Here is a 22,466-nt window from a genome sequence, read left to right as displayed (position 1 = left end):
CACGACATAGTAGTCTGCAGGAGTCTCCTGCTGCAAGAAGTTGCACACCGTTTCAGTGCAAAAGGAAAAAAAATCTTCCGCCCAACTGTGCACCATGGGTTAATTAATTATCATCCCAAATACATGTTATGTCCCCGGGAGGACGGGACCGTCTTGAGCCCTTCCGCACGTGCCATCTCCGGTCTGAGTGCCGTAAATTGTTTCGTCCGTGGACCAAATGATGATTAGAAAGAATGATTACAAAAAGCTTACCTTCACACCGATGGCCTCATTTGCTGTTGTAGGTCATTCTGAGACATCAGCAGAAACAAGATACTTTTGCATACCCAGTTGTAAGTTCTTTGTAGGGGCTTTAATTATAAAGGGATAACTGTAATGGAGGCGATGGAGAAATTAGAGCAGGTCTGTAGACTGCAGCTCTGTAAATGGACTTGCATGCACTTATATGCGCTTTTCTAGTCACTCGAACCACTCAAAGCACTCTACACTGTCACATTCCCCCATTCACACACATTCATACACTCAATGCACACATCGGGAGGCAACTGTTGGTTTAGTGTCTTACTGAAGGACACTTTAACATGCAGCCTGGAGGAGCTGGGAATTGAACCACTGACCTTCTGGTTGGTGGACGACCCTCTCTACTGCCACAGCTGCCCACATAGGCTAACTGTATACAGTAGTTATATGTGTGTCCGCTCCGGTGGTAAAACCAGATATCTAAATCAATCTAGGTTTTCTAACGTAATGTAATCATAACGTAACGTAACGTAATGTAATCAGTCACTCAGCAAAAGAGAGGACTGGTTCCTCATAGTCATCACATGTAATGCAGAACTACAGTAAAACTTCCTTGAATACTGAGGGCACTGGGTTTAGAGAAATCTGACTTAGGCAATCCCTGTGTTGACATCTCTGCTGAGTAAGAAAACACAAAAAAACATGGCTGACTATGACTCAAGGGTTTAGGAGCAGAGGCTCTCCTGTATCAGTAAAAATAGATTCATCTGAACACTTCTGTGATCCACTGATTAATACAGAAAGCCTGTTCCTATTTTGTTGACAGAGCTTATTCAGCTCTGATGTAAACCTTTCTCTGTCGTCAACAGGTTGTGAGGCCACATCTGAAGCAATATGGGATGGCTTCACCTGCAAAAACCAGGACAAGACAAATGAACTATGTCAGATCGTCAATTTAATCGGCTTGGGACGTACCAAGGTTTTGCGACCAGCGACTTCAACTGAGTTTTGTATGTGTTGTTTTGTTTTGCTGTTTTTTTAAATAACCGTCTTGCATGTCCTTTTTTGCAACAGTTTATTACTGTTGCAAAAAATCCTATACCATCACTGACGTTTTCAGTTACACAGTGTACTGTACACCTAAGATTAGTGTCACCAGTTATCCAATCAAATGTGAATAATCATGGTCATAATCTCTCTCTCTGTACCTGAGTCACAGTGACCTTAATGTTTGACCCCTAAAATCGGATCAGTTCCAAATGAATGAATTCCCAAGGTGTTATTAATCACCCTCACTTGAATGGGACTGACAACCTGAAAACAACAATGTGTTATGATGTAATCAAGACCTTTCATCTATATCCTCATTCTTCTTGTTTGATTTGCAGCAAAATGCTGTCTGACATCGTTTAATCAAACTGCGTACCCTTCAGCTAAAACCACCATCGCCTGCGATGTCCCAGACACTGGCAGTGTCAAGTCCAGAGACAAGTTTCTCTATAAAGAGGAAGGCAACATCCCAAAGGACATTTCATCAACAGGGTCAAATGGGAGGTTCAGATTTACAGACACCAGGAGTGGCTTCAACGTGAGAATCAGTAATGTGTCTTCAGAGGACGCTGGTGTCTACTGGTGTGGACTGAGGCCAAAAGACGGAGCTCGCCACATTGTGATCAGACAAATAAACCTGGACGTTCAGAGTGAGTAATTAACATCTGCAGTCTCTGATGTTTGTTCTTACTAACAGACTGAAAAAGACTGTTCATATACTTTTCTAAAACTTAAATCTGTGTTTTTACAGAGATCACTTACTTCACAAGATCCAAAACAGTTGGAGAAACCTTCTCATACTGGTGTGATTATAAAAATCGTACTGTTCCTATTAAGAAGTTCATTTGTAAAGGAGAAGATCCTTCTGTATGTCAACGTGTAGTGAGCACTGCACAGAAGAACAATGGGAGGTTTTCCTTGCTTGAGGACAAAACCAAAACGAGACTTAATGTAACAGTGAGAGATCTAACAGCAGACGACGCTGGGACATACTGGTGTGGAGCAGAAAGGTCTGACCGACAGCGCAGTGATCTATTCTTCCACAGATTGATTGTGACTGTAGGTGAGTTGTAGTGAGTTGTAAGTCTAAACAACCAATTCTCAACACAGGTTTCCTATTTTTTGCTGAATATATGGTTGTATATACTTATACTTATTTATTTTACTAATGAGAACAGCAACAACATCATACAAGTTTGCATGGCTGCATGAGTATTTTATCTTTTTATGATCTTTCTTGTAGGCCCTAAAATTCATTTCCCAAACGCTCACTGCTGTCAAACAGCCTAAGCTCCTCAATATGTTTGAAACCTTCCTCTGAGACTCCGCTCCACGATGACATGACTGTATCACATCATTTTTGCACATTTGCTAGCTGCATATTTGTCTCCTGTCCTATCTTCAGTCGATTCACCTACATCTACACAGTACACTCTGCATCCATCAAGATGCTCTATCTGTTCTCAAACAACTGTATCTGCTGAGGTCAAGGTGTCAAAGTCGTCTGGTTTCTAGAAACTACTGCAGAAGAAGCAGCAGAAGAAGTTTTACATTTCTGAGAAACACTTTTGTGAAAATAACCTTCATATTCCATATCACAGATGGTCCTGGATGAGTGTTGTCTGCTTTTAAGTGGCTCGTAATTTTTTTGTTGTGTGGTTTTGTCTTGCAGATGGCTCTTCATCCATCAGGGTTATCATTGCAGTCACAAGCTGTGGAGCTGTGCTGGTTCTCATTATTGTTCTTATATTCTACAAAAGTAAGACTTTGTCTGCAGAGCATTAATCACACACATTCAGCCACAACAGTTCACAAACCTTTTTTCGGGGGTGACTATTTGTCCAGCTTTTAGAGCCATGGTCATAATAAATGAAACATTATATTTTATAGGCTATATCACAATATCATAATATATTATGTATAATAATGTATTTGTCAATGTCTTTGTTCTTTTCTTTTTTAGTTGTTCTTGTCCTTTCACGTTTTCTCTTTTGTCTCTACCAGGGTTTCAGACCTCAAAAGAAAAAAAGAAAAACACAAGAGATGAAGGAGCTCAGAGCAACAATGAGGTATGTGACATTATGTGTATCTTTGTAAATGGTGTGTGTGTGTGTGTGTGTGTGTGTGTGTGTGTGTGTGTGTGTGTGTGTGTGTGTGTGTGTGTGTGTGTGTGTGTGTGTGTGTGTGTGTGTGTGTGTGTGTGTGTGTGTGTGTGTGTGTGTAAGAGTTGCCTGTGTGAGGTGTGAGGTCAACGTGCTCTTTAAGATTTCTTTCTCTGTTTTCATTCTAATAGGATCTTGACTATGCAGAGATACAGGAGTCCCCCCAGAGGCCAGACCCAGAAACAGCACCAACGACAGTTTATGTCACTGCCAACTTTGCCACAAACATCTCTGCCAGTATGCAGCACTCCAAAACTCAAAACATCTCAGCTGAAGTTAGTGATAACACATATTATAATGTGTGGGGCCGTGACCACTGTCCCATGTATTCGACTCTCAGTCACCCACGCAGATTTCCAGAGGACTCTCTGTATTCCACTGTGACCAACCCACAGCAGCACTGAGGAAAACCTCTTTTTTGTTGCTTTATCATTGTATTGATCCCTTTTTCTTGTGCACTTTTTTCCTCATGTGAAGTGTTTGTTTTTTCATCTTTGAAATTCTGAATGATAACATTTTTACTTATTTACTCTAACCCTGAATTTCCTGTCTATCTCTACTGCTCCTGTCAAATAAAGACCTAAAACGGCAAACTTAAAAAGAGGGGCATTATTTACTTTTATGAGTCAGTCAGTGCTGCAAATGAATTGAGATGAATTGTATCTTAAATAGTTCACAAAAAAACAAAATCACTTTGGTTTGTGTAGCTTATTGATAAAAATAGACAACCCCAGTGACGGTGAAAGGAAGAAAGAGGAAGATGATAAGACGGGGAAGTAACCTCAAATAAGTTGCTCACACAACAGAGATTGATCGACAGAGGAGCTGTGAAGACCTTGAGTAAAACTGATTCACTGAGGATTTCAGCATCAACATAAACATAATGAAGAGTTTTCTTCTACTCATCATCTCACTGATGGCAGGTAAAGACAACGCTACCACCAATAATTTATATTAGAGATCCGATACATCATGGCAGTAGAAAGCTAACACAACACGAAGGTTAAAAGAAAAAATGACACTGACAATAATAAAAAACACAAACTTCCTGCACTTCCTGCTTCCTTAATGTTGCTCTAAATTAAATAGGTGCTTATTACTGTAGACATTTCTGGATTTTGTCATCGTGCCCTGTTTTCACACTTCACTCAGCCACGACTTGTTCGGACCACGTCATAATAATTCTAACTGACCATCAAAGATCGTCTAAAATGTGTCTCTCTAATAAGGGTTGCTTTTAGCAGTATTTCTGAAATACAGCCGGTCAAAAGGTATTCAAAATATACTTTACAGGAGTCTAGACAGGAAGCTGGAGCTCAGACTAAAAAACTAAAAAACCTTTGCTATAAGGGAAAAATCTGTCTGTCTTATTTGCATTTCTTTAAAACAACAAACTAACAAGCATTCATATAACTGATGTTTTATGACTCTTGTAGATATGTTCATTAGTTGTGGCTTAGGTGAGTTATTCCTAATTGCCAGTTGGGTGTTGGTTTGATTATGAATAACATAGAGATAATACGGAAATGAGAGATTGTTTCAGTGTCGATGATGTGAACTTTTCTCTCTGCTCTACAGGCTGTGAGGCCCTGTCTGCAGTGAAAGGATGCATAGATGGATGGGCTGAATTCACATGCAACTATACTAAAACAGAAAAGGATCCAATCATAACAAGCCCAAATGGGGAAAAAAGAGGGAAGGGAAGCAGTGGCAGACATTATTCGTACTATGATGAAAACAACCACCTCATGTTACTCATTCATGACCTTGAACTGAAGGATGCCGGGGATTATACCTGTAAATATAACAGCAGAGAACTTGTTTTGAAACTGGAATTACAATCAGGTAAGAGACCTCACAGTCAAACGCATTACCAGTCCAATTAAAATGAAATCAATTTCTTTTGTCCACTTCATCGTACGCATCTGCTGTGAAAACATTAAAAAGCAAATTACCCAATTAATATTTTCTGGTGACACACTGTTGTTGCACTGAGTCAGTGGAACCATCAAGTATTTTTCTACACAGATGGTGACCCTCTCTGCATACATAGAGATCAGTGTTGTATCATGCACATGTCCTGCAGTTCAGGTTGTTGACAGAGGAGCCACCACAGAAACACTAACCGAGATGCACAAAATGACTGAAATAACAAAATATGTTATAGTCATAAAAAAAGCAAAAATAAATACATGAAAAAGAATCATGTTAATGCCTTCAGTATTCGCACACTAACTAATTGCTGTCATGTCATTTATGCAGCAACCTAGGCTGCATTTTTACCATTTCAGAGTTTAGACCTGTGGTTCCCAACCTGTGGACCACGGAGGCATTTTAAGTGAGCTGACATCATTTGCAAAATAGTACACTTTTAATAGGGGACACATCACAAGTAATGTTACAATAGATGAATTTGACAAGTATCATTTCCCGTTTGTTTTATCTGCAGCCAAACACTGTCTGCAACCGTTTCAACAGACTGCATACACATCAACTAAAACCACCATCACATGTGATGCCGCAGAGGACAACAGGTCCATTATCAACTTTCTCTGTAAAATGAAAGGCAACCGCTGTGAGGACATTTCATCAACAGGGTCAAAAGGGAGGTTCAGATTCACAGAAACCAGTCGTCACTTCAATGTGACTATCAGTGATGTGTCCTTAGTGGACGCTGGTGACTACTGGTGTGGACTGAGATCAGAAAACAGAGCTCTCCGAAGTGCGCTCAGACAAACTAAACTGGAGGTTCAACGTGAGTAATTAACACCTGCAGCCTTTGATGTTTGTTCATATTAAGACTAAGAGATATTTTATATATTATATTTTTGATTAAAACATACTGTATGTCTGTCTACAGAGATCCGTTTCTTCACAAGATCCTGGACAGTTGGACTAAACCACACATACTGGTGTGGTTATAAAAATCACACAGCTGACAAATTCATTTGTAAGGGAGAAGATCCATCTCCATGTGTACGTGTAGCGAGCACTGCACAGAACAAAAGTAACAATGGGAAGTTTTTCTTGAGTGATGACAAAGAGAAGAAGAATATTACCATAACGGTGACAGGTGTAACAATGGAAGACGCTGGGATATACTGGTGTGGAGCAGAAACCTCTGACCCAGAGCGCAGCAGTGATGTATTCTTCCACAGATTCAGCCTGACTGTAGGTGAGTCGTGTCATTTTATAGTGTGGATGATGAACCTGGTTCAGATGGCAGCGGATTGTTTATATACTGATCTGTATCTGTACATAATTTTATTGATTTAAAAGTTAGACAACATTTAATGAGACTGTGTATTTTTGTCTCGAAAACAACTAACCATAGATAGAAATAGAAACATTTGTGCCAAATAGGATGGAGGAGGTTACAGAGTTTACATGGTTACATAGATTTTGATGAGATCACATTATTACATGTAAACCTTAAATGCATTTTAATTAATGTGTTTTCTTTAAGTTGGACCACCATCAACAGAGGCACCAACCACCTCCCCTGTTCCATCATCACAGGCAACGACTGAATCTGCTGTCGACAGTCACGGTGAGAGATCGTAAACCTTCTGCAGTGATGGGTGTATTTCCGTTCGACTCCTCTACACAGATGCTCTGGGTGATAGTGACGTGTCGTATTTTATATCTTGCAGGAAGAGTTTTAATAATCACTCCTGTGATCATCTATGTGGCTGTGCTTCTGCTGTCAGTGCTGATTTTGATCTACTTCTACAAACGTAAGAGTGTTTTTAAGAGAATTTTATGTTTTCAGGATAAAGCCCATGCACACACATACATACTGCATGCAAAAAACCTAATTCATCTACTTCCCTGTCCATAAAATCCACAGCAGACACAGGCAATGATGTCAGCACTGACTCGACATGACTCTCAAATCAGTTGATCTTTTTTGCTCATTTCTAGAGGAAACTGTGGTAGTCAAATTCAATTCAATAAAAACAAACCTGAAAAAATACAAAATAATCAAGTGCAATTCTGTCAGTAGTGGTGGCTGTAAATGATGGACAGAGAGACCACTATGTAATGAAATTGGGATTTCCTCATTCAAAAACAACAAGAAATGGAGAGCCGCAGCCTGTCAGAGAGGTTTGTGTATTAACGTACTGCGTGTCTTTGATGATCTGGAAAAACTGAGTAACGCACAGAGAACTCATACCTGGATGATGTGTGACATTTAGAGTTAAATTTAGAGATCTCAAACAAGCATGACATTTGGTAAGGCATATACACCGCTGAGGCCAACAACCCTACATGTCTGTCTCGTGCTTATTAGTGATTTAAAAAAAAAAAAAAAAGAAGAAAATCCACCCCTATGTAATGGGGGGGGGGTCTCTTTTATCTGAGTCCCTATCCCCCCACCAAGTGTGGTGTGAATCAAATCATCAGTCTACTGCTTTTTACTAAAAAATGTACAGACAGGTAAATACGTAATGAGGTAGATCACGTAATGAATATTATGTTGTACTGTGAAAAGCCTACAGTTCTGAGTACAGTTTGTATAATTAATTCTTACTGTTAAACTTGGATATTATGAACTGTATTTCCCCCTCTTTCCTGAAAGGATCACGTGTATGAAGAGATACAGGAGCTCCGACAGAAGCCAGACACAGGAAATGCAATTAACTCAATTTATGTCACTGCCAACTTTCCCACAAACCCCTCTGCCTCGCTGCATTACTGCACCATCAACTTTCACAAGGCTGGTGGTGAGACACCCAAACCCAGCTCCTCTGGCTGTGAATACTCTACTGTCAAGATCACCCAAAGTCCAAAGACTGTCATTCAACCATCCCCATCCACAGACGATGCTCTCTACTCAACAGTCAACAAGCCACAGCAGCAGCAGACAAAGATCATCCCTGGCAGGAACATCTGAACTCTCCAACAGCTAGGACAAGATTTCAGGTCATTCATTCTTTTTATAGAGACATCCGTCCTGACCCAGGAAACCCAGATATTATACAGATATGATGATATGAAGACACTGGATTTGAAGGGATTCAAGTTTTTTGGTGTCATTTATGTATACAATACAAGACTGTCCCTGCTCAGCAGACATTTCTGTCTTACACAGCACAATATAAGCCTCATCCTGTTGCATGCTTTAAAGGAGCATTATCGCAAATACAGCAGTAATAGCATTAAATAAGCTGAAATATGCAAAAGATGGGTCGGGGGGAGCCATAACTAAATTTACAAAAAAAATCGCCAACAGTATAGTGTCCGTGGGGCAAATGCAGAATTTGTCTTTGTTATGATCCAAGCCGGCCCGGCGCTTGCTGCGTTCAATTGCACTCGGAACTCGCAAATCCGACCTCCGAACCGGAAAAATGCAACAGTAAATTGTAATGTAGCAGTGTCAGGCTGCTCACAGTCACTGAATCGCTCCGTAGAACACTTTGTCTCCACGTCCCGTGTCTTTCTTCAGCTGTCCTCTCAGCGTTATTAAGGAGGAGGAAGTTGCAGTTGCTGTTGTTGTCGTTGTTGTGGTTGTGCGCGACGTAGAGCTGCCGCTTCCACTAGCGAGTTTTCTTTTTCCCGCGATTGCACGTTCATTCAGCCTGGTGAGGGAGGAGGAGGGGGGAGGAGGGAGGAGGGGGGAGGAGGGGGGGGCGGGGGGGGACTGAACGAGGCTGCTCTCTCTCTCTCTCTGACAGCTGCCCACTTGTTTATATCTGATAAACTCCGCCTGGCTCCATCTAGTGGCCGAATTAAGAATTTGGATTTGCGATAATGCTCCTTTAACAAATTTCCAAATATTGCGTTTATTTATTATTATTTTTTTTTTCTGTGTTGTAGATAAGTATCTTCCTTCTTAAATAACAGGGAGATGTGGTTGTGGTGTCTTTACATTCTTTTGGGTTTATGAAATAGATTTTGCATGAAAATTAAGAAAGCACTGTTAAGAGACAACAATTGACCCTTCGCGTAAGCCCCGCCCCCTTGGTTACTGTTGCTACGGTGGGCAAGCTTTCACTCCCAGCCATGCTCCTGGCAGTATTTGGTATCAGTCCGCTCGTATCTGAACATCTCTATATTGCTGCTGCTGCCGCCGCCACCGCCATAGTAGCAGCAGCAGCAACAACATCCTTCTCTACAAACAAATGTTTTTTGTCCTAGTCTCAAAATGTGTCCACAAAAGCAAGCGTAATGACTCAACTGCGGAAAGCTTGCCAGGCCTATAGTTACGGTTGCTAACGTAGGATTGGACAATAGCCGTTTGTGGGAGGAGTTGGCGAAGGGTCAATTGCCCGTCTAATAATAAGTCCATTAGATCCATCAGTCCATCAGAAAAGCAGCAAGCTTGTACCATCTCCACAGAGATGTTCAGAGCTGTTTTCACTCCAATGTGAGTGAAATAGACAAATACTGAATAAGGCTTCAACTCAAGGTTCACTCACCCACCAGTGCACCAACTGACACATTTTATTCTGCTGATCATGAATGACTAGATTTGCAAAGGACATAAATAATATACTGTGTTTTGTTCACTTCAGCCTGCAACATTAAGAGGGCAGGGATAACGGTGGATAACTCACAGTGGAAATTTTCTCTACACCATTTTTTCAAACCACAGGAACCAACAACTCTTTTATAGCACTTCCTCATTTTGCCTTGCACCCGTATCTGTGGTTTCTCACTTGATGCCTCTGCTGGGGTAAGACCAGGTTATTCAATTCTGGTTATTGAGTGCATATGCAAGCTTACTTATGATTCGTTTTTGTACATTCAGTCGTATGTGGGCCTCCATGCAAACGGAAATGAAGATGTTGATGATAATGTCTGTACACGTCTGCCTCACCACAAAAAAAAAACATCACTTTGTTCAGAACTGTGCAAAAAAAAAAAACAGAATAAAATGCCCACACTTTTATTGCTACGACTGCGTGAGTATTATAAATACAACTAACTTTGACTTGTGTGTGTGTGTGTGTGTGTGTGTGTGTGTGTGTGTGTGTGTGTGTGTGTGTGTGTGTGTGTGTGTGTGTGTGTGTGTGTGTGTGTGTGTGTGTGTGTGTCTCCACCTCTATTCTGCTGGCACAATACCAAAGACATTTTCATTCAAGTCAATAAGCTCAAGATTAAGGGACACTTACTGTATAAAAAAACCAGCTGGGATGGCTCCTCCATGGACAACAGCAGGCATCTCTCTCCACTGACTGCCCTCACAAAGACTTTGAACATGAAGAAGGAAACCTGCATACCATAATGTATACAGTAACTGCAATTAATTACCATTTCAACAAACAACAACAATTAACAGGCGTAATTTTTCAAGCATTAAAGTGTGGCAGAGGTATCACCATTAAACCTGAAATGACGTGAGAGTTTTTAACTGCAAACTGCAGATGAAGGAGCTCAGAGCAACAATGAGGTATGTGACATTATGTGTATCTTTGTAAATGGTGTGTGTGTGTGTGTGTGTGTGTGTGTGTGTGTGTGTGTGTGTGTGTGTGTGTGTGTGTGTGTGTGTGTGTGTGTGTGTGTGTGTGTGTGTGTGTGTGTGTGTGTGTATTTGTTCTTATGTTCCAGTGGGGAAATAACTGAGGTGTCAAAAGGTGGAGACCGCTTTCTGATGCTTGGTTTTAGTGTTCATCTTAGAATTCAGTCTAGGTTAGGGTTAGGTATTTTGTTATGATAGTGAAGCTTAGTGAAATGTGTTGTATCGGGGAGAGGCCTCAGTGTAAGAGTTGCCTGTGTGAGGTGTGAGGTCAACGTGCTCTTTAAGTTTTCTTTCTCTGTTTTCATTCTGATAGGATCTTGGCTATGCAGAGATACAGGAGTCCCCCCAGAGGCCAGACCCAGAAACAGCACCAACGACAGTTTATGTCACTGCCAACTTTTCCACAAACATCTCTGCCAGTATGCAGCACTCCAAAACTCAAAACATCTCAGCTGAAGTTAGTGATAACACATATTATAATGTGTGGGGCCGTGACCACTGTCCCATGTATTCGACTCTCAGTCACCCACGCAGATTTCCAGAGGACTCTCTGTATTCCACTGTGACCAACCCACAGCAGCACTGAGGAAAACCTCTTTTTTTGTTGCTTTATCATTGTATTGATCCCTTTTCTTTTTTTAACTTCACTTTTTTCCTCATGTGAAGTGTTTGTTTTTTTCATCTGTGAAATTCTGAATGATAACATTTTTACTTATTTACTCTAACCCTGAATTTCCTGTCCTGCTCCTATCAAATAAAGACCTAAAACGACAAACTTAACAGGAAATTGCAACGAGTGGCATTATTTACTTTTATGAGTTAATCAGTGCTGCAAATTAATTGAGATGAATTGCATCTTACATAGTTTCAAAATCACTTTATTTTTATCAATAAGCTACACAAACCAGACAACCCCAGTGACAGTGAAAGGAAGAAAGAGGAAGTTGATAAGACGGGGAAGTAACCTCAAATAAGTTGCTCACACAACAGAGATCGATCGACAAAGGAGCTGTGAAGACCTTGAGTAAAACTGTTTCACTGAAGATTTCAGCATCAACATAAACATAATGAAGAGTTTTCTTCTACTCATCATCTCACTGATGGCAGGTAAAGACATTGCTACCAACAGTAGCCTTATTGATATTAGAGATCTAGAGAACTGCAGCTACCGACAGACTGCGCTCCTAAATATGTTGGTGTAACTGCATGAATGCAATGTTTCACTTTAGTTATTTTTATTATCTTCTTTTATTTTATGCAGTGTGTTTTACATGTGTAGGTGATTGATGACTAATTTTACTGCCAACAGGTTTTGCCACTGCACCTAAGAAATTCACCGCATTGCATCCTGTGGTGCATTGGTATCATTTACTGATCTATAGTAGCAGTCCTTTTTTTATTTGATTAATATTTTATTTTTTATTAAGTGATGCCAATACAAGACAAGTGGAGAACAACAAAAACACACAAAGACAAAACAAAACAATAACAACAGCAACTTATTGAAGGGTTAGACAGGACAAAAAAAATACGAGGACAAGTGGTGGTGCAAACAGTGCTGTACATACATGGATACGTATTGATGTAATGGTGGAGGGTAGTAAACATGTGTGCGCGTCCATGAGAGTGTGTATGTGTTGAGCTGTGTGTGTGGAAGTCAATATTTTGGAACTGGAGCAAGTGCTCAAGACAGAGCATAAGCAAAGAGAGATAGATAGATGTGAGATGGGGAAGAAAAGAAAGTTAAAGTGCTGCTCTAAGATGAGGGAAAGAGAAAAGAGAGAGAGGGGGGGCAGCTTACACCTTCCTGTACCCCTCGTCACTCGTCACCTATGCCCCACTACTCATATCCAACCCAACATATTTGCCCTGCAAAGTTACAGGGGCTCTCCCTCTTCAGCCGCTTCAAGACCCTGGGGAGGAGGCCGACCGCTGGGGGCAACCTACTCTTTAGCATAGAACCACTCCCAGACCCATTTGGAGGGGGTCTGTTCAAGAGGCTAATTGTTCAATTTTTGTGTTAATTCATTTTTTAATTAATACATTTTCAATAATTGTTTACTTTCCTCTCTTTCTCTTCTATACCAATCCCTTTGCTCTATCCCCTTTATTTAATAATTTTACGTTTTGGGGGCAGCTGTTGGAGACAGTGGGTTAGAGGCGATGGGGGGGGAAGCAGGCAAGGGCAAGGGAGGGCCACACAGAAAAGTAGATACAGATAAGGCAGAGTGGACAGACTAGCGAGAGCAGGAGTTAGAGGGCACTGGTAATGTACTGTGGTTATGGCGTGTATGCTGTGGTTGAGGAAGTGAAGGGTATGGCTGTTTATGTACAGAGTATTCTGTTTGTCAGAGTTACAAATAGTGGTAATGCTGCTGCAGTATGTACAGTAGCGGTCCTACTGCAGAACAATGCTGTATAGAGGCTAGCCAGGCAACAAAGTATAAAAGGCTAAGTATAACTCAAAAAGTTATCAAAAAAAAATTCAACAGGGTTAAAGTTAAAATGAATAGTTAAAAACTAAAAAGTTTAAAGATTTACACTCAGTACGTTTACATGCAGAGCTTAATCGAGCTATGCTCAAAATTCGATTTTGGCGTCAAGTCGGACTTCTGTCCTTGTCTCAATATACATGCAACTGAGAAAACCGAATTACTGACGGGGTCCGCCCCCTCATGCGGCGTCACCCGTTGCTTCAGCGAGTTAATACGCCCCCCTGTCCTGTTGACTTTTCTGTCACCTCGTAAAAAACTGGATATAAACAACTTAGTAAGCTTAATAATAAATTCTCAACTGCAGTTCCCGACCAGACGCGTCAGTCTGGGCCGGATTCACACTGAGAATAGGATATGGGCTTCCTTTTTCCTCTCTCTCTCTCTTTTAAAAAAAAAATAAAACACTCTTGCTGGTCGCGCTGTGTGAAATGCATTGACTTGGCGCTGATGTTGGGTTTTTTTCTTTACTTTGCCGGGTTTGGGCGGCTTCTCTGCTCCACTTTGTGCCGTCTCTACTGTTGTGGAGCATGCGCACATGCATTGTCCAGTTATACTCCGACTAAGGTGTTTACATGACGGAGAAAATAGAATTCCAATCGCATTATCTGGGTGTCTTAATCGGAGTTCTCAACTCCGATTTCAGTCGGACTAAGGTGTTTACATGCACTTCAGTTGTCCAGTTATAGTCGGATTAAGGCAATAATTCGGTTTTTTCAAGTGTCATGTAAACGTACTGACTGACAGGTTATCAGACTAAAATTAACAGGGTTAAAACAAAAACCAACAAATTAAAAGACTAAAATGTACAGGTTAAAAGTACTATCGTCTTAAAAACTAAAACTAACAGGGTTGAAGCTTAAACTGCGCACTTTATTTTCTACACAGTTACACATACAGTATCACACATGTTTTACTTTGCACTAAAAGCAACACTGCCAACTCTGTTGTATATACTTTTGTACATTCCATTTTATTTTATTTTCTATTTTGCTATTTTATTATGTATAGTTTGTTCTTTATATTCTTATTCTTTAACTATATGTTGTTATCGTCACTGTGTGTCTGTGTAATGCTGCTACTGCACTGTAATTTCCCAGCTTGGGATCAAAGTATATCTATCTATCTATCTATCTATCTATCTATCTATCTATCTATCTATCTATCTATCTATCTATCTATCTATCTATCTATCTATCTATCTATAAACAACTAAAACTAAAACTCCTTATCAAAAATCCCACTATAAAGGTAACTCCCCAGCTTGTTGGAGAAATTGTGGAAATACAAATGCAAATCATTATCATATTTTTTGGGACTGACGGGTTATTAAAACTTATTGGAAGGACATTCATAAGGCAATACAAGACATTTTTCCCCTGGAAAGTAAAGTCTTTTTTTTTGGACTAAGGCTTGAAGGATGGCCAAAGAGAGACAAATATTTGTTTAGTATTTTGTTAGTGGCAGACAAAAAGGCCCTCACGAGAAAACGGCTTTCACAGGAGAGCCCATTGTGACCATGTAATTTCTACAGGATGGAGAAATTAACTGGGGGATGAATTACAAGGACTTGTTTGTTTCATATTGGAAGAAATGGATGGACTGTACAGTATAACTGCAGGCCAGACCTTGACTTGTTTAACTCTAGATAATAGCTGTATGTGTAGCAATAACCATATCTCACTCCCTACGTGTTCATGTTTTTGTTATGTTATTTTTTTATTACTAGAAAAAGGACATTCATGCTGATACTCTGCTAATAATTGAAATGGATGTACATGTCATATTTGTTGCAGAAGAAAATAAATAAAAAAACTAAAAATAAAAATCAGTTGTTTCATATACAATTACACACGTTAGAGCTGTGCTAATATTGACTATTGATACAAACTGAATTCTTATTGAATGTGCTGCTTGGTCTTAAAAGTGAAAATGACACTGACAACAATAAAAACCACAAACTTCCTGCACTTCTTGCTTCTTTAATGTTGCTCTAAATTAAAAAGGTGCTTATTACTGTAGACATTTCTGGATTTTGTCATCGTGCCCTGTTTTCACACTTCACTCAGCCACAACTTGTTCGGACCACGTCATAATAATTCTAACTGACCATCAATGATCGTCTAAAATTTGTCTCTCTAATTAGGGTTGCTTTTAGCAGTATTTCTGAAATACAGCCGGTCAAAAGATATTCAAAATATACTTTACAGGAGTCTAGACAGGAAGCTGGAGCTCAGACTAAAAAACTAAAAAACCTTTGCTATAAGGGAAAAATCAGTCTGTCTTATTTGCATTTCTTTAAAACAACAAACTAACAAGCATTCATATAGCTGATGTTTTATGACTCTTGTAGATATGTTCATTAGTTGTGGCTTAGGTGAGTTATTTCTGATTGCCAGTTGGGTGTTGGTTTGATTATGAATAACATAGAGATAATACGGAAATGAGAGATTGTTTCAGTGTCTCATATGATGTGGACTTTTCTCTCTGCTCTACAGGCTGTGAGGCCCAGTCTGCAGTGAAGGGATGCTTAGGTGAATGGGCTGAATTCACATGTTACACAACAACTAAAACAAAAGAAACCCCAAAAGGAAAACCTAAAAGATTTCTTTGGTACAGTGGTGAAAGAAATGGACACTTCAAGTTGTTCACTGAAGAACTGACAAAACAAAAGGATGCTGGGAAATATGTCTGTAAATATGACCATGCTGTGACACAGAAATCAGGTAAGAGACCTCACAGGCTAACACTCCAACTTAAAATCTTTTTTCTTATTTTGTCCTCTTCAGTGCATGTATCCGCTGTGAAAATATTAGAAATTACATGAGAGAATGTTATATTTTTTTTGCATTGATTCTGGTTTTTCTTCTGGTATTTTAAGTGACTTGACAAATCATTTTGCAAAACAGTACAATTTGAATCGATTTTCATAGAGGACATATCACAAATCATGTTACAATAAATTAATACAGCATTTCCCCTTTCTGTTTTATTTGCAGACAAATGCTGTCTGAAACCATTTAATCAAACTAAGTCGCCATCAGCTAAAACCAGCATCGCCTGTTATGTCCAAAATTATGGCAAGTCCACAGTCAAGTCTCTCTGTAAGGAAAGCAACTTCTCTGAGGACATTTCATTAACAGGGTCAAAAATGAGGTTTATATTCACAGTCACCAGCGGTGGCTTCAATGTGACCATGAGTGATGTGTCCTTAGAGGACACTGGTGACTACTGGTGTGAACTGAGATCAGAAAACGGAGCTCACCGAAGTGCAAAAATAAACTTTAAACTGGAGGTTCAAAGTGAGTAATTAACACCTGTATCCTGTGATGTTTGATCATATATTAGACTAGAGACATTTTTTCAAGAGTTTTTGATTAAAACTTATGTCTGTCTACAGAGATCAGTTTCTTCACAAGATCCTGGACAGTTGGACAAAACCTCACATACTGGTGTGGTTATAAAAGTCACACAGCTGACAAATTCATTTGTAAGGGAGAAGATCCATCTACATGTAAACGTGTAGCGAGCACTGCACAGAACAGTAACACTGGGAAGTTTGTCTTGAGTGATGAAGAAAAGAAGAATAAGATTAACATAACAGTGACAGATGTAACAAGAGAAGACGCTGGGATATACTGGTGTGGAGCTGAAACCTCAGAGCACAGTGTATTCTTCCACAGATTCAACCTGACTGTAGGTGAGTCGTGTCATTTCATAGTGTGGGTGATGAACCTGGTTCAGATGGCAGCAGCTAAGTGACACCTGGCAAATAAACACAGAGCATTTCCTACTGTCAGATTGTTTTAAATACTGATCTGTATTGGTACCGTACATATTTTTATTGATTTAAAAGTTAGACAACATTTAATGAGACTGTGTATGTTTGTCTATTAAACAACGAACCATAGATAAATAGAAACATTTGTGCCAAATAGGATGTTTTTGCTTCCTTTGTAAGGAGGAGGTTACAGAGTTTACATGGTTAGATAGATTTTGATGAGATCACATTACTACATGTAAACATGCACTTTTGCATTTTAATTAATGTGTTTTCTTTAAGATGGACCACCATCAACAGAGGCGCCAACCACCTCCCCTGTTCCATCATCACAGGCAGCGACTGAATCTGCTGCCGACAGTCACGGTGAGAGATCGTAAACCTTCTGCAGTGATGGGTGTATTTCCGACTCCTCTACACAGATGCTCTGGGTGATAGTGACATGTCGTATTTTATATCTTGCAGGACGAGTTTTCGTAATCACTACTGTGATCATCTGTGTAGCTGTGCTGCTGCTGTTAGTGCTGATTTTGATCTACACCTACAAACGTAAGAGAGTTATTATCAGTTTTCAGGACGAATACATGCACAAAACCTAATTCAACCACAGCAGACACACGCAATGCTGTCAGCACTGACTAAACACGACTCTCATATCTGGCGGTTAATCATGTTTACTCATTTCTAGAGGAAACAGTGGTAGTCAAATTCAACTCAATAAAACCAAACCTGAAAAATACAAAATAATCAACAAGTGCAATTATGTCAGTGGTGGTGGCTGCAAATGTGATGGACAGAGAGGCCACTATGTATGTAATGAAATTAATCCACTCGATGTCTATCTGCATGTTTATTTTTACAGGATTGTCTCGTTCAAAAACGACAAGAAATGGAGAGCCGCAGCCTGTCAGAGAGGTTAGTGTATTAACGTACTGCGTGTCTTTGATCATCTAGAAAAACTGAGTAACGCACAGACAATTCATACCTGGATGATGTGTGACATTTGGAGTGACATTTTGAGATCTCAAACGAGCATGGCACTCGGTAAGGCATATACGCCACGCCACTGAGGCCAAATAAGCCCACTTTTTTTTTTTTAATCCAGGAGGGGGTCTCTCTTAGCCCAGTCCCTATCCCCCCCACCAAGTGGTGTGAATCAGTCTACTGCTTTTTACCCAAAAAAATGCAGAGTAATGAATATTATGTTATACTGTGAAAAGTCTACAGTGCTGAGTACAGTTTGTATAATTACTTTTTACTGTTAAACTTGGATATGAACTGTATTTTTTCCTCTTTCCTGAAAGGATTACGTGTATGAAGAGATACAGGAGCTCCGTCAGAAGCCAGACACAGGAAATGCAATGAACTCAATTTATGTCACTGCCAACTTTCCCACAAACCCCTCTGCCTCGCTGCATTACTCTACCATCAACTTTCACAAGGCTGGTGGTGAGACACCCAAACCCAGCTCCTCTGGCTGTGAATACTCTACTGTCAAGTTCACCCAAAGTCCAAAGACTGTCATTCAACCATCCCCATCCACAGACGATGCTCTTTACTCAACAGTCAACAAGCCACAGCAGCAGCAGACAAAGATCATCCCTGGCAGGAACATCTGAACTCTCCAACAGCTATGGAAAATATTTCAGGTCATTCATTCTTTTTATAGAGACATCCATCCTGACCCAAGAAACCCAGATATTATACAGATATGATGATATGAAGACACTGGATTTGAAGGGATTCAAGTTTTTTGGTGTCATTTATGTATACAATACAAGACTGTCCCTGCTCAGCAGACATTTCTGTCTTACACAGCACAGTACAAGCCTCATCCTGTTGCATGCTTTAACAAATTTCCAAATATTGCATTAGGGCTGCCACGAGTAGCATATTATACTATCCGAATGTTCGGGGTTGCTATTCGAGTAGTACTCAAGTATTCGTTTACTGACGTGGGGGAGGGGGTGGGGGTTTGGCGGGGCGCAGCGCAGTGCCATGTAGAGGGAGAGCGGAGCGGAGCACGGAGCGGCATGTGGGAGGAGAGCGGAGCAGCCGAAGAGAGCCATGTAAATCGGACAGTAAAGTAACACGTAACACGCTTTTTTCATAATAACACACTTTTTATTTTAATAAAACAGCTGAAACAGTTGTCCATGTGTGATATTTTTCCTCACAGATCCGTCCTCAAATCACTCGCAATTAAAAGAGCAAAACCAAAAAAAAAGAAAGAAGGAATGCCACGGAATTAAATTGTCCCGTCAATAGGCTAAAAGAGTGAAAACCTTCTTCTTTCATATTGTCATGAACCTCAAAGATGTGATAAGACAAACACTGTCACAAGCAGTCATGGACAGTAAAAAAGTACATGATCAAACACTACATGATTTACAATTATCTTTATTTCATAGACTTGTCATAGGGGTTGCCACGCTCTGCATGACCCTGTGTTTGTTTTTGCAATACTGGTGAAACCAGTGCCCACATACCTAAAGCTCAGGTACTTTTCAACTTCCCCCAGCCAGCGTTCATTCAGCACCGCCTCAGGAAGTGCATCGTGCGCCACTGATCCCTTCTCCATCCACTCCTTGTCCCTGTCATCAGACGATGGGCCATGGTGACAGGCCTCGAGGGCCCACTCGTGTTCATCTGTGACATGGTGGAGTAAGCCAGTCCACACGTCCTATGACAAGAGTAACCCATCAGTACAGTATTATTCCTATAATATAACTTTTTTCTGGCTCTTCAAGTGTATCATCAGAAATAACACTTGACGTAGTACTTACAAAGAAGTTGTCATAGTTTTCGGCCATTTTGGCACAAAACCAAAAGTGGCTGCACACATCCTTGCTCCAACGGAGTAAAATGGAGCCCCCCTTCTTCTGGCTTGCCTGAATACAGTGAAAAATTAAATCCAGTCACACAAAATTATTAGTGTAAACATGATTGCTTTGTGGCACATTGACAATGACTTCAATTGAAATACATTTCATATTACCTGGTAGATCTTTTTTCCTTTTCTTTCCTTGGTTATATGAATAATGAACAAACAGTAGCACTCCTGCCCAAGTAAACACATACATTAAAAACTAAAGCGGCCAAATATGAAACTCAAAAGCTATGTATTAACTAAAAAGAACAGCTATCTGGGTATGAGCATCGGTACATATTTCGCTCAGATTTTCCATGTCCTGACGAAGTTCGTCGAAAGTCTGGATGAACGCTTCCTTCTCCATAATGACACTGTTCCACGCAGTTTCTCTTCTGTCGACTGTCACCATAGAGATGATCTTTTTGGAGTGCAGTACTGCGCACAGAATCCGGGGCTGTCCATCCGAACCTTCTCCTTTAAAAACAAATTAAAAATAACATTTTTAAAAATTGCAACACACTTTTTATGCTCACTCTAGTTGTTATGAGACCGAATAATATTGGTTGTGAAAAAATCTTGGTGTAAAAAGTATAACTTACCCCCGGGTAGTCTGACTTCCGACCACCGACGTTTGCGTTTGTTGTCAGACTTTCGTTTAGACTCCCTTTTTGACAAATCCGTCTTCCTCTTCTTAGATTGTTTTGCACTGAAAGCGGATGTCTTTCCTGTCTGGTCATCCGCCATTGCTACAGACTGGGTTTCCACCGAAGAGACGTGAATGCGCATCTGCTTTAGTAGAACAGCCAATCACAGGGCTCGCTCTCTCAGCTGCTCTGTGATTCGTAAAATTCTTCCGTCACGGGATTCTTTGCAGGCTGAAAACAGAGCCTAGAGGAGACGCAGAGGTCTGCTCTTATGCTCAGGGTTATTATGGAAGTTTTTGCCCAATATTGCCAAGAATTAGCTGCCAACTGTAGCTTTAATTAAATAGTGAAATAATTATGTTTTTTTTGTTTGTTTGTTTGTTTGTTTGTTTGTTTGTTTGTTTGTTTGTTTGTTTGTTTACATAAAATGAATTGGTATTTATTTGACACATTTAGAAACACATTTAAGTATTTAATTCCAATTTTAGTTGATTAATAAGACATTTAAGTAATTATTAAATCATGTATTTATTTATTTAATTTTGGCACTTTTATTCCTCCTAAGTGCTGCAAATTAATTGAGATTAATAAATATAAAGGATTTATTTACTTAAATTGTTTCAAAATTACTTTTCCTTGTGTAGTTTGTTTATAAAAATAGAAAAACCCACTGATGGTGAAAGGAGGAAAGAGGAAGTTGATAAGATGGGGAAGTAACAATTGCTCACACAACAGAGATCGATCAACACAGGTAGGCTACTGTACAGAGGAGCTGTGAAGACCTTGAGTAAAACTGTCTCCCTGAGGATTTCAGCACCAACATAAACATAATGAAGAGTTTTCTTCTACTCATCTTCTCACTGATGGCAGGTAAAGACATCGCTACTAACAGTAGCCTTATCGATACTAGAGATCTGATAAGTAACTGCAGAAACCTACAGACTGCACTCCTGAAAATGTTGGTGAAACTAATGCAATGTTTCACTTTTGTTATTTTTATCTTCTTTTATTTTCTTCATGATGTTGTCTCTGCACTTTGTTGTAAACTCCTGCACTTTGTGTAGGTGTTTGATGACTAATTTTTACTGCAAACAGGTTTTGCCACTTGCGCAAATAATAACCTAAGAAATTCACCGTATTGCATCTTGTGGTGAATTGGTATCTATTTAGTATCATTAGTAGCAGTCCCACTGCAGAACAACACTATAGAGGCTAGCCAGGCGACAAAGTATAAGAGGCCAAGTAACTCAAAAAGTCAAAAAGTAATTTCAACAGTTAAAAACAAATACTAACAGATTAATAAAACTAAAGTATAAAACTAAAACGGTTAAAGCAGAAGTAAGCAATATTTTTGTGTTAATATAAGTCTTAAATAGTTATATCTTCCGACAGCAATCACTTACTGTGCGTTCAGACCGAAAGCGTCGAGAGCGTCGCGGTGGCCGGAAGTCATTCATTTTCAATGAGAACCAGCGTCGAGGAGCGTTGAAGAGCGTCAAAGGCGTTGGCGTCGCGTTTTGGCGGCGAGAGCGTCAGGAGAAAGTTGAAATCTCCTGAACTTTATGCTAATGAGCGATGATGCGGAGCAGCGGCAACCAATCAGAGTGTAGATGTCCCCCACTCAACCAACCACAACCGACGTCAACTTCTTTGACGCGCGTCAAAAACGCCAGGGTGTTCAGACCACCAGCGTCGCGGAAAAGCGTCAAGAGCGTCAAGAGCGTCTTTTGAAGCTTTTGGTCTGAACGCCCCATTAGAGT

The 22,466-nt window shown here is 40.1% G+C and overlaps 1 long non-coding RNA gene across 1 annotated transcript; it reads left to right on the top strand.

Moving 5' to 3' along the window:
* The first annotated feature begins 17,511 nt into the window (after window positions 1-17,511).
* LOC310985908 lies at window positions 17,512-18,097 on the top strand. Its single transcript, XR_014595383.1, has 3 exons — window positions 17,512-17,556; window positions 17,656-17,739; window positions 18,053-18,097. It is a non-coding gene; the product is annotated as an uncharacterized lncRNA (long non-coding RNA).
* The last annotated feature ends 4,369 nt before the right edge of the window (window positions 18,098-22,466 follow it).

Source organism: Trachurus trachurus (genome assembly GCF_905171665.1).
Source record: "Trachurus trachurus genome assembly, chromosome: 5".
Taxonomy (NCBI): Eukaryota; Metazoa; Chordata; class Actinopteri; order Carangiformes; family Carangidae; genus Trachurus; species Trachurus trachurus.
The sequence above is the reverse complement of the archived record's forward strand: the minus strand, read 5'-3'. Positions and strand labels throughout refer to the sequence as shown.